This window comes from Spermophilus citellus, assembly GCF_964194105.1.
Source record: "Spermophilus citellus genome assembly, chromosome: X".
Lineage (NCBI taxonomy): Eukaryota > Metazoa > Chordata > Mammalia > Rodentia > Sciuridae > Spermophilus > Spermophilus citellus.
Genome location: NC_138190.1, coordinates 67,324,762 through 67,335,633, shown reverse-complemented (window position 1 = coordinate 67,335,633; position 10,872 = coordinate 67,324,762). Strand labels below are relative to the sequence as shown.

At 41.8% G+C, this 10,872-nt stretch overlaps 1 pseudogene across 1 annotated transcript; it reads left to right on the top strand.

Moving 5' to 3' along the window:
* The first annotated feature begins 4,002 nt into the window (after window positions 1-4,002).
* On the top strand, window positions 4,003-4,912 carry LOC308639436 (WW domain binding protein 1-like; annotated as a pseudogene). Its single transcript has one exon. The product of its transcript is annotated as a WW domain binding protein 1-like (transcript).
* The last annotated feature ends 5,960 nt before the right edge of the window (window positions 4,913-10,872 follow it).

The window sequence follows — 10,872 nt, the reverse complement described above, 5'->3', positions numbered from 1 at the left end:
TATGCATTCTCCTGGATGGTTGTGATATACCTGTGCTAGTGCCTGTAATCGCCTTGTCCTTTTGACCATAGGTGTGTTTTCGCTAACACCATTGTGGACTAGGCACACACCTATGCCTACTGGGTATGCACCAGAGTGCCTGTGAGTTCTGCTAATGGACTGCCTTGGCAAATTCAGACTATGTCCCTGGACAATTAGACATGGCTGGAAAAGACTTTTGCTACTACTCCAATGTGGAATAAAACTAAGATAATGATTGTGACAGCAGTCTGGGCACAACTTAATGTCTCTCACCTATGGCTGGGGTACTCCATTTGGGATGGAATGGCCTGGCTCTCAGATGAAAATTTTTGTAGAAAACAGGAGGTACAGGACCTGTAGGTTGGGTCCCTGGAAGCTTTGTCAGACTATCCAACCAGATATCAATAGAACAAGTATGACTGTTATTCCACTGTCTCATGGCACCCTGTGGGTTTGTGGCACTCATGGATGGCCATACTTCCCACAGAACCAGACAGGGCATTGCACCCAAGGTTGCCCATATCTCTCAGCAACCATAAACCAAACACTGCCTCAGAGGCCTGCTAATTAGAAGACTGTACCAGCCCATTACAGAGTGTGGCAGACACTTTGGTGGTATTATCCTTTGGCATTGTTCCTCCCACAAGGGACATCATTGGTGGCTGAAATGCAAATAATTGCCTTGGCTAAGCATACAGCCTGACCCTTAAATCAAAGTAGGCTCTTTCTCTCTGAATGAAGAAATGTGTCAAATGTGTAAAGTTGTGCTGCAAAATCATATGGCACTTGATTTGTTAACAGTAGCACAGGGACGGGTATGTGCCATGCTTAGTACTAAATGATGTATATACATCCCAGGTCACCAAAAGAATATTAGTATGGCTTTAGCACAAATGACTTCTGAATTAACAGCCATACAGCAGCTAACTGGTGATCCTTTGCAGGAATGGTGGGCTGGATTAGGCACCACCTGGAGGTAGCTCCTAGTAATACTAGGTGGTGGTACTTGCTTCCTGGTTGTATGTTGTTGCAGTTTATATTGTTATAGCCTAGGGTTGCCGGACTCTCCCCTCCTTACTAAGGGATCATTGCAGAGACTTCAGATGTGTAGATAGTACCATGAGGAATCCTAAAGGGGTGGATTTGGGGAGCAGGCCCAAACTAGCTATGGTTAGGCTCCCTTGCCAAGACTTCCAGAGGGCTGGCTATGTTATGTTTTATGTTACGTTTTTAGTATGTAGCCAATCTCTTATTTCCATTACTCTCTTGAGATTTTTCTACTTGTTCTTAAGTATGTTTGGGTATGTTTCAAAGTTTTTCCCATTTTTTTTTCTAATTCTAGATTTGTTTGCTCTTCTTTTGCTATTACCTTAAGTTACACAGTTAGTTTATTAAGACCTTTGTTCTTTCTTGATGTAGACATTTACAGCAATATATTTCCCTCTGAGAACTACTTTCACTACATCCCATAAGTCTTACTATGTTGCCTTTTCATTTTCCTTTTTCTCTATGTATTTTCTAATTTCGTTCTTCACCCATTCTATTTAGAACATGTTGTTTATGTGCCCACTTTCACAACTATTACTGAACATAGTTCTGGAAATCCTAGCCAGAGTAATTAAGCACAGCAAAAAAAAAGTATTTATATTGGAAAAGAAGTCAAAATGTCACTGTTCTCAGATGACATAATCTTATATAAGAAACCACCCAAAACTCCATAAAATATATTGGAACTAATAAACGAAACTTTCAGCAAAGTTTCAGGATACAAAAATCAGTAGTACAATTACAAATCAAGGGAGCAATCCCATTTTTGATAGCTACAAAAAATACTTAAGAAAAGTTTAACAAAACAGGTGAAAGATCTCTACAATGAAAATTATAAAACGTTAATGGAAAATTAAAGAGGACACCAAGGGGGAAAACATCCCATTTTGATAAATTGGAAGAATCAATAATGTTAAATGTCCATATTACACAAAACAATTTATAAATTCAATTCAGTCCCTGTTAAAACACCAATGACATTCCTCACAGAACAAGAAAAAAACAATTATGAAGTTTATATGGAATTACAAAAACCCTAAGTAGCCAAAGCCATCTTGAGCAAAAAGAACAAAGCAGAGAGTGTTACACTATCTCACTTGAAACATAATACAAAGATATAGTAATGAAAACAATAACATAAAAAACAATTCACAGAGCATTGGACAAGAACAGAGAGCCTAAAAGTAAACCCACACATCTATATCCAACTGATTTTTCAACAGATGCTGAGAACATGCATTTAGACAAAGGACAGTCTTTTCAATAAATAGTGCTGGAAATATTGGATAGCTACATGCAAAATGATGAATCAAGACCCCTATCTCTCACCAGTTACAAAAGTTCAACTCAAAATGGATTAAAGATTTATGTATAAGACCTAAAACTATCAAAGTACTATACGAAAACAGGGGCAATTATTTAGGACACTGTACCCAACAAGGAATTTGGGTGCAATACCATAAAATCACAGGAAACAAAAGCAAAAACAGGCAAATAGATTATATCAAACTAAAAACATCTTTGTATGTGTGTGTGTGTTCCAATAAAACCTTATTTTAAAAGCAGGCAGCAACTCCTTTTCTACCATACTTGAGTTTATAGGAATGAGGTGACTTGGAATGAAGTCTTTAGAGTGTTTTAGGATTTGGGCTGGCCACCAGAAAAAAACAAATAGATTAGATAGAGGAAACTTTCAGCCTTACCCACTGAGCTATGAAAAATTGAAACAGTGAGATTGAGGGAGCTTCTGGTTGGCAGATACATTGATGCACTGGAAAAATGGCTCACGTGGAGAGGGCATGGAAGCTCCCAGCACCCCCCACTGCCATACCTTGCCCTGTGAATCTCTTTCATTTGGCTCTTGCTGGGATGAATCCTTTGTTTTTTTCATTTTTAATAGGAATAAATTTTATTTTTAAGTTTAATATTTTTTCTTTTTTTCTTTTTTTGTATTTTTATCTTTAGATGGACACAATACCTTTATTTTATTTTGTTTATTTTTTATGTGGTGCTGAGGATTGAACCTAGAGCCTCATACATGATAAACAAGTGCTCTACCACTGAGCCACAACCCCAGCCCTTATTTTTTTTCTAAAAAACATCTATACACACACACACACACACACACACACACACACACACAAATCTTCACAGCAAAATAAACAATCCTTTGAGTGCAAAGACAACCTACACAATGGGGGAAAATATTTGAAATCTACATCTGACAAGGAGCTAAGATCCAGAATACATAAGGAACTCAAAAAATTACCCAACAGCAAAACAAAAACAAACCAACAAAGACAACAACAAAACACAAATAACCAAACTAAAAATTAGGCAATAGATCTAAATAGACATTTCTGAAATCACACATGATAGGCAAGTGCTCCACCACTGAGCCAAAACCCCAGCCCCTATTTTTTTCTAAAAAACATCTTCACAAAAAAAAAAATCTTCACAGCAAAATAAACAATCCTTAGAGTTCCAGAAGGTACATGAAAAAAATGCTCAACATCACTAATAATCATTAGGGAAATGAGAATCAAAACCACAATATCACCTCACCACAGTAAAAACAGATATTATTGGCCATATTACCAAAAGTGACCTACAGATTCAATGCAATCTCTCTCAAAATATCAGTGAACTAGAAAAAAATCCAAAAATTCCTGTGGAGAAACAAATACCCAAAATAGCTAAAGCAATCCTGAGCAAAAACATCAATATTTAAAACATCACAACACCAGATTTCAAATTATACTACAGAGACAGAGTAACTGAAACAGCATGAGAACAGCATAAAAACAGACATGTTGACCAATGGAATAAAATAGAAGACATAGATAAAAACCCACAAAACTAGAGCCATCTGATTCTTGTCAAAAGTGTCAAAAACATACACCAGAGAAAGAGGCCTCTGCTCTTTGGGAAACCATGGGCTGGCCGGCCTTTTTTGATTCTCTTAGGGACAGTGTTGGGTTCTGGCTAGTGTGAACCATCATCATCATCCTGAGCCACTGCTGTGTCTGCCACCACCGCCAAGCCAAGCACCGCCTTCAGGCCCAGCAGCAGCAACATAAAATCAACCTGATTGCCTACCGGGAAGCCCACAATTACTCAGCACTGACATTTTATTTCAGATTTTTGCCAAACTATTTACTACCTTCTTATGAGGAAGTGGTGAACCGACCTCCAACTCCTCCCCCGCCATACAGTGCCTTACAGCTACAGCAGCAACAGCAGCTGCCTCCTCAGGGGCTCCCAGGGGGCACAGAGCAGCCCCTTGTCTGTGCCCAGCAGAAGCAGCACAAGACCCCCAAGCATCGCTGATCCTGAGCCCTCTGACATGCCAACTGACCAAGCAGCCACCAAAGTCTCCCCCCCCCCAATGGAGCCCAGTGGCTCAGTGGTTGGCCTGGGGGAGCTAGACCCAGTGGCCTTCCTGGACAAGGATTCAGAATGTAAGGAGGAGCTACTGAAAGATTCCAGCTCTGAGTATGGCAGTGTGCTCCCTGATAGCAAAGGCAAGACACCTGGCAGACATCGCCACTTCACAGGTGACTCAGGCATTGAGGTGTGTGTGTGCAACCGCAGCCATCATGACGATGACCTCAAAGAGTTCACCACACTCATTGATGATGCTCTGAATGGGCCCCTGGACTTCTGTGACAGCTGCCATGTGAGGCCTCCTGGTGATGAGGAGGAAGGGCTCTGCCAGCCCTTGAGGAGCAGGCTCAAGATCCTGGACATTCCCAACTGTCTCAGCCACCCACGTGCCTGCTGCTCAACCACCATCAATGAGCAGGACTCGCCAAACTCCCAGAGCAGCAGCTCCCCCAGCTAGAGTAGGCCCTGCCTGTGCCCAGAAAAGCCCACAGGTGACCAGTGTCCTTGTCCATCCCTAGCACATGGTCTGCAGGACTTTGTATCTCCTTGTATTTACCTTGGCAAAGCAACCAGGGTAAGGGAAACTCACAAAGAAGCATTAAGTGACTTTCAGAGGAAGTGGTACAGCCACTTTTTTTCCCTTCTCCTCTCCTGCTTTTTCCTACATCTCCAAGTACAGTTTGGGGTGTGGGTGCCTCTCCCTCACAAAAGCACGGTATTGTGGAGGGATTCTTCCCTCCTTTCTTTTTTTTTTTTTTTTTTGCGGGTAAGTATATTTTTTATTATGCAATATGGGAAAAAAAGAACAAAGAGTGAGTGTAATCAACACATATAGATCCAACTCCCAAAATTAAGGAGTGTCAACATTTTTTTTATTAGATGTTCACAACATTACAAAGCTCTTGACAAATCATATTTCATACATTAGATTCAAGTGGGTTATGAACTCCCATTTTTACCCCAAATACAGATTGCAGAATCACATCGGTTACACATCACATTTTTACATACTGCCATATTAGTGACTGTTGTATTCTGCTACCTTTCCCATCCTCTACTATCCCCCCTCCCCTCCCCTCCCATCTTCTCTCTCTACCCCATCTACTGTAATTCATTTCCCTCCATGTTTGTTATCCCATTCCCCTCATAACCTCTTATATGTAATTTTGTATAACAATGAGGGTCTCCCTCCATTTCCATGTGATTTCCCTTTTTTTCTCCCTTTCCCTCCCGCCTCATGTCTCTGTTTAATGTTAATCTTTTCTTCCTGCTCTTCCTCCCTGTTCTGTTCTTAGTTGCTCTCATTATATCAAAGAAGACATTTGGTATTTGTTTTTTAGGGATTGGCTAGCTTCACTAAGCATAATCTGCTCTAGTGCCATCCATTTCCCTGCAAATTCCGTGATTTTGTCATTTTTTAGTGCTGCGTAATACTCCATGGTGTATAAATGCCACATTTTTTTTATCCATTCATCTATTGAAGGGCATCTGGATTGATTCCACAGTCTAGCAATTGTGAATTGTGCTGCTATGAACATCGATGTGGCAGTATCCCTGTAGTGTGCTCTTTTAAGGTCTTCAGGAAATAGTCCGAGAAGGGCAGTAGCTGGGTCAAATGGTGGTTCCATTCCCAGCTTTCCCAGGAATCTCCATACTGCTTTCCAAATTGGCCGCACCCGTTTGCAGTCCCACCAGCAGTGTACAAGAGTACCCTTTTCCCCACATCCTCACCAGCACTCGTTGTTGTTTGACTTCATCATGGCTGCCAATCTTACTGGGGTGAGGTGGTATCTTAGGGTGGTTTTGATTTGCATTTCCTTGACTGCTAGAGATGGTGAGAATTTTTTCATGTACTTGTTGATTGATTGTATGTCCTCCTCTGTGAAGTGTTTGTTCATGTCCTTGGCCCATTTGTTGATATCTCACCTACCTGCTTTGGTCAGAGAGATGTGTTTTAAAGCCCCCAAAAGAAGGGGACTGGGACTGTGTCCTGAGATGATTCTTGGTGATGTAGTGGATTTATGCTCTGGTTTTAGTTTAAGAGAACATTGTTGTGTCTCAGTTCAGCAGAAGCAACCTATCTTAGCCCTGGTTGAAGAGGGAAGCCCACAGAGGCCTAGGGATTGTCAGCTGTGGCTGCCAGTGTCTGCACAGCCAGAGTTGAGCTAATTCTGGGGGAGGATGAGAGCTGGTGGACAGGTTGGTAGGAAGCTTGTTGATCTCTCAAATTCCAGGTAACAAGAAAATGTACCACTGTGCATCCTGGAGGGGCCCCTTCCTTCCCAGCAGGCTCAGGTGTGGAAGAGTAGACTGCCTTCTCTCTGTTTTTTTCTTTTTAAAAACAAACAACAAACGCCAGCTAGAAACAAGAACCTTACCAGTGGGCTTGCAAGAATTCTCTTCTGGACAAGAGAAGTTTGTGCTTTCCCAGGTTGGCCTTCCACGAGTGTGGCTGCAATTGAGCCAGAAGGAGATGTTTGTGTGTGGGCTTGGAGTGGGTTAGCTCTGAGCAGTAAGCCCTAAATCTGGGAGTGGAGAGAAGTGCAGCTTCCTGCATCTCTGCCCTTTGGTCTATGCCCACAGGTGACCAGTGTCCTTGTCCATCCCTAGCACATGGTCTGCAGGACTCCTTGTATCTCCTTGTACTCTTCTGAACAGAGGGTCTGAGGAAGCTGTGGGTCCTGGGAAAGGAACCCCCGTAGTCTGGTTTTCACACAGTATTTTCTCTTTGATTCTGAATAAGTCTTTTGTTTTCTGTGTTTGATTGTTTGTTTTAAACTGACCACTTGGAAGAAATCCCTTGGTTATCTGTGGTTCTCATGCTCTGTCCCTGTCTCTAGCCCATTGGGATGGGATGACTCACTTTTCTGGAACCTATGTAAGGAATTTTGGTGGCCCAGGTGGGAGGGTGGAGGCAGCCTCCAGAAGGACCACAGGATCCTTATTACTGTTGTCTGGTTTTGGATAACCAGTTGAGCCTTGATAGGAAAACTCTGAAAGGAGAAAGCAATCAGCTGAAACTAACACTCCCCATCCATCCCTGTTCATATGAAAAGTTTGGTTCTTCTCCCACTTTTGAATGATGATATTCAGGCTAGGCATTGATGTTATAGTAAAAAAGGAAAAAAAAAAACATAGATAGATAGTTAGGTACATAGAAAGATAGAGGCAAATCCAAGGCTGTGAGGTGAATGAGTGTCTGTTTGGATTCCACAAAACCAAAATTTATGTCGAACAAAGTGAAGTCTGTAGATAATGACTTTGAATGGCCTGTAGTGTGTGTGTGTCTCTTGTGTGTGAGCCCCACACCCTGTGTTCCTGTGGAGATACTTTGAGGGCAGCCATCCTGCTCATGTTAACCACACGTCTGAAGCAAACATGGCCCTCTCAAGGTAATTTATTTTATGCATTTACTGTTTACCGAACAAATGTCTGACTGTGTACTCAAGTGTATTTGGCAGCATTGTCGACGGCGCCCCCCCTGTGTTTGCCTGAGATACTGTGCTCAAGGTACAGGTTCCACTGCAATTTGCACATTGCTCCGTGGATGCTCAGAGGCCTGTGTTCTGTTCCCTGTTAATGGAAGCGTGCTCTGAACCTGTTTGCCTCCTTCCGCTACTCCTTGCCTTTGGTCTCAGCCCCCAGAGGCTGTCCACAACCACTTGGGACGGAAGCAAAAGTGGAATTCCAGACAGAAGCTTGATTGGCTCTTCAGTGACAAGCTTGGCCTTGCTGTAGCCCAGACATCAGCCTGCCCAGAATTGCCAGGAGGCTTTGGCAGACTTCACAGTGCCACAGCACAGTCCTTCCTTTGCTGAGTTCAGTGGACACAGGCAGACCGGCGTGTGGCCAGAGGGGTGCCACAGCACAGCAGCCCTCAGATGCCTACCTTCCACCTTCCTTTCGAAATCACAGACAACTCACTGAAGGAGAATGAGTTTTACCAAAATGAATCCTTCTTCATTTAACTGATCAAATGGATGAATCTGACCCTCTAAGCTGGTCTGAGTATTGACTGTTGGCTTCACTGAAGCATCTTACCCTGAAGGCCTGAGAAGAAGCACAGTGGCCAAGCTGGGCTTAACTAGTAAGCCACAGTTGGCTACAGCTGCTGGAGGCTTCCTGCTCAGAGAAGGAGATAGGGAACTGAAGGAATAGTCAGTGGGTCAGAGAGACTTGGTTGAGTCTGGTTTTCCGAATGAATGAGAAGGAAAGGGTTTGTGGAGGGTTTGGTGCTACGGTCAGAAGATTTTCAAATGCTAACACATTCCTGTGTGAGGCACATCACCATTTGTCAGTTATTGTGAATATGTGTATTTTAAGCAATAAGATTCAGCTGGTCAGATTTTTCTGGGCGGTCTCGGTGTCACATTTCCTGTTCTAAAGACAGAGTGGCTCTAATCACTGTGAGAAGCCCAAATAAAAATTCATCCCTCCAAAAAAAATTAGGGGAAGTACTTCAACATATAGATACTGGCAAAATCTTCTTGAATGATACCCCTATATCTCAGGAAATAAGATAAAGAATCAACAAATGGAATGGCTTCAAATTAAAAAGCTGCACACAAAAGGAAACAACAGAGTGAAGAGACAAACAACAGAATGAGAGAAAATCTTTGCCAGCTTCTCTTTCAACAGAGGATGAATATCCAGAATATATAATGAGCTCAAAAAATCAACATTAAAATACCAAATAATCTAATCAATGGATAAGCAAATTAAGTGAATAGATACTTCCCAAAATAAGAAGTACAAATAGTCAACAATTATATGAAAAAAATATTCAACATCTTTAGCCATAAGGGAAATACAAAACCACAGTGAAATTCCATCTCACTCCAATTAGAATAGCTAGCATCAAGAATACAAATAACAATAAATGCTGGTGAGTGTGTGGGGAAATAGAACCCTTATATACTGTTGTTGGGAATACAAATTAGTGTAGACAGTATGGAAATCAGTATGGAAGTTCCTCTAAAAGCTAAAACAAAATCTACCATATGATCCAGCTATACCCTTTCTTGGTATTTATCCAAAAGAATTAAAGTCAGCATGTTTCAGAGATTTATGCATACATATGTTTTTGCAGCACAATTACTAAAAGTTTTCATAATTGCTGGCTTAAAATCAAAAATTACTCAGAGTTAATTTTGCATTGCATCCTGAACATTTTGGAGTTTATGGTGTGCCTCTGATTCCTATTTAGTTTTTTCACCCATGAAATCACCCTATTGATTATAATGTGTGTCCAAGTTGGGATGGATGCTCAACTATAAGTTATGCCCTGCTGACACTATTCTTACAAAGGCACACAACCTTTTTAATGATGGCCAGAGACTTTTTTTTTTTTTGGTACTGAAGATTTAAGTTAGGGGTGCTTTACCATTGAGCTACATCTCCAGCCTTTTATTTACTTGTTTGTTTGTTTGTTTATTATTTATTTATTTAATACCTTTATTTTGTTTTATGTGGTGCTGAGGAGAGAACACAGTGCCTCACATGTGCTAGGCAAGCACTCTACCACTGAACAACAACCCCAGCCCCTATTTTTATTTTGATACAGGTTCTCACAAAGTTGCTGAGGCTGGCCACAAACTTGCTATGATTCTGTCTCAGCCACCACACCCCCCTCAGCTTTCTTCTTAGCCCTACTTATACCTCCCTGAAAACAAAAGATCACTGACTGGTCTCATTGCTGAACCATACAGGTAGAAGGTTAGCTTTCTGCTAGGCACCACTGATACCAGAGTTGGAGAAAAGCATAGTATGGAATAGCTTTTTTGAGTGACTTATTCTATTTTATTTTTTTTTCTTCTACTGCTGCTGACTGGGAGTGGAAGTTTATATTCTTACTTATCTTTACTGACATTAATAGAGTGGAAGACTTAGTGGCAGGTAGTACCACTTTATACCACCTCCTGCCTTGTTGCTGCTATGTGAGAGTGCAAGATCAACATCTTCCAGGTTCCATTGATATCAGAGTAGGGGAAATTAGAGTGCTGACCTCCAGTGCTTTGCATGGCTCACACCACCTATTCCTGGGAAGGTTGATGGTGAATCTCATCTTCCAGCTAGCCTCTATTGACACCAGGTCTGTGGAAAAGCAAAGTGTCAAGTAGAACCACATCACAACACTTCATTACTGCTAGGTAAGAATGGAAGGTGAGCTTATAGCTTGGCCCCACTGACACTACCTCTGCAAAAGCAGAGCTCAAATTTACACCGCTTTGCCCTGCCCCATTGTTACCTCTTTGACACCTCATTACCACTGGGCCAGTCTGGTTGTTCTATCCCCCACTGGGCCACACTGACATTGGAGGAGGTAAGTAAAGTGCTGACTAGCACCATCTCACATAACCTATTGGTTCACAGTTAGCTTTCCCACTGGCCCTCAAGAAACCAAGGATTGGAAAATCA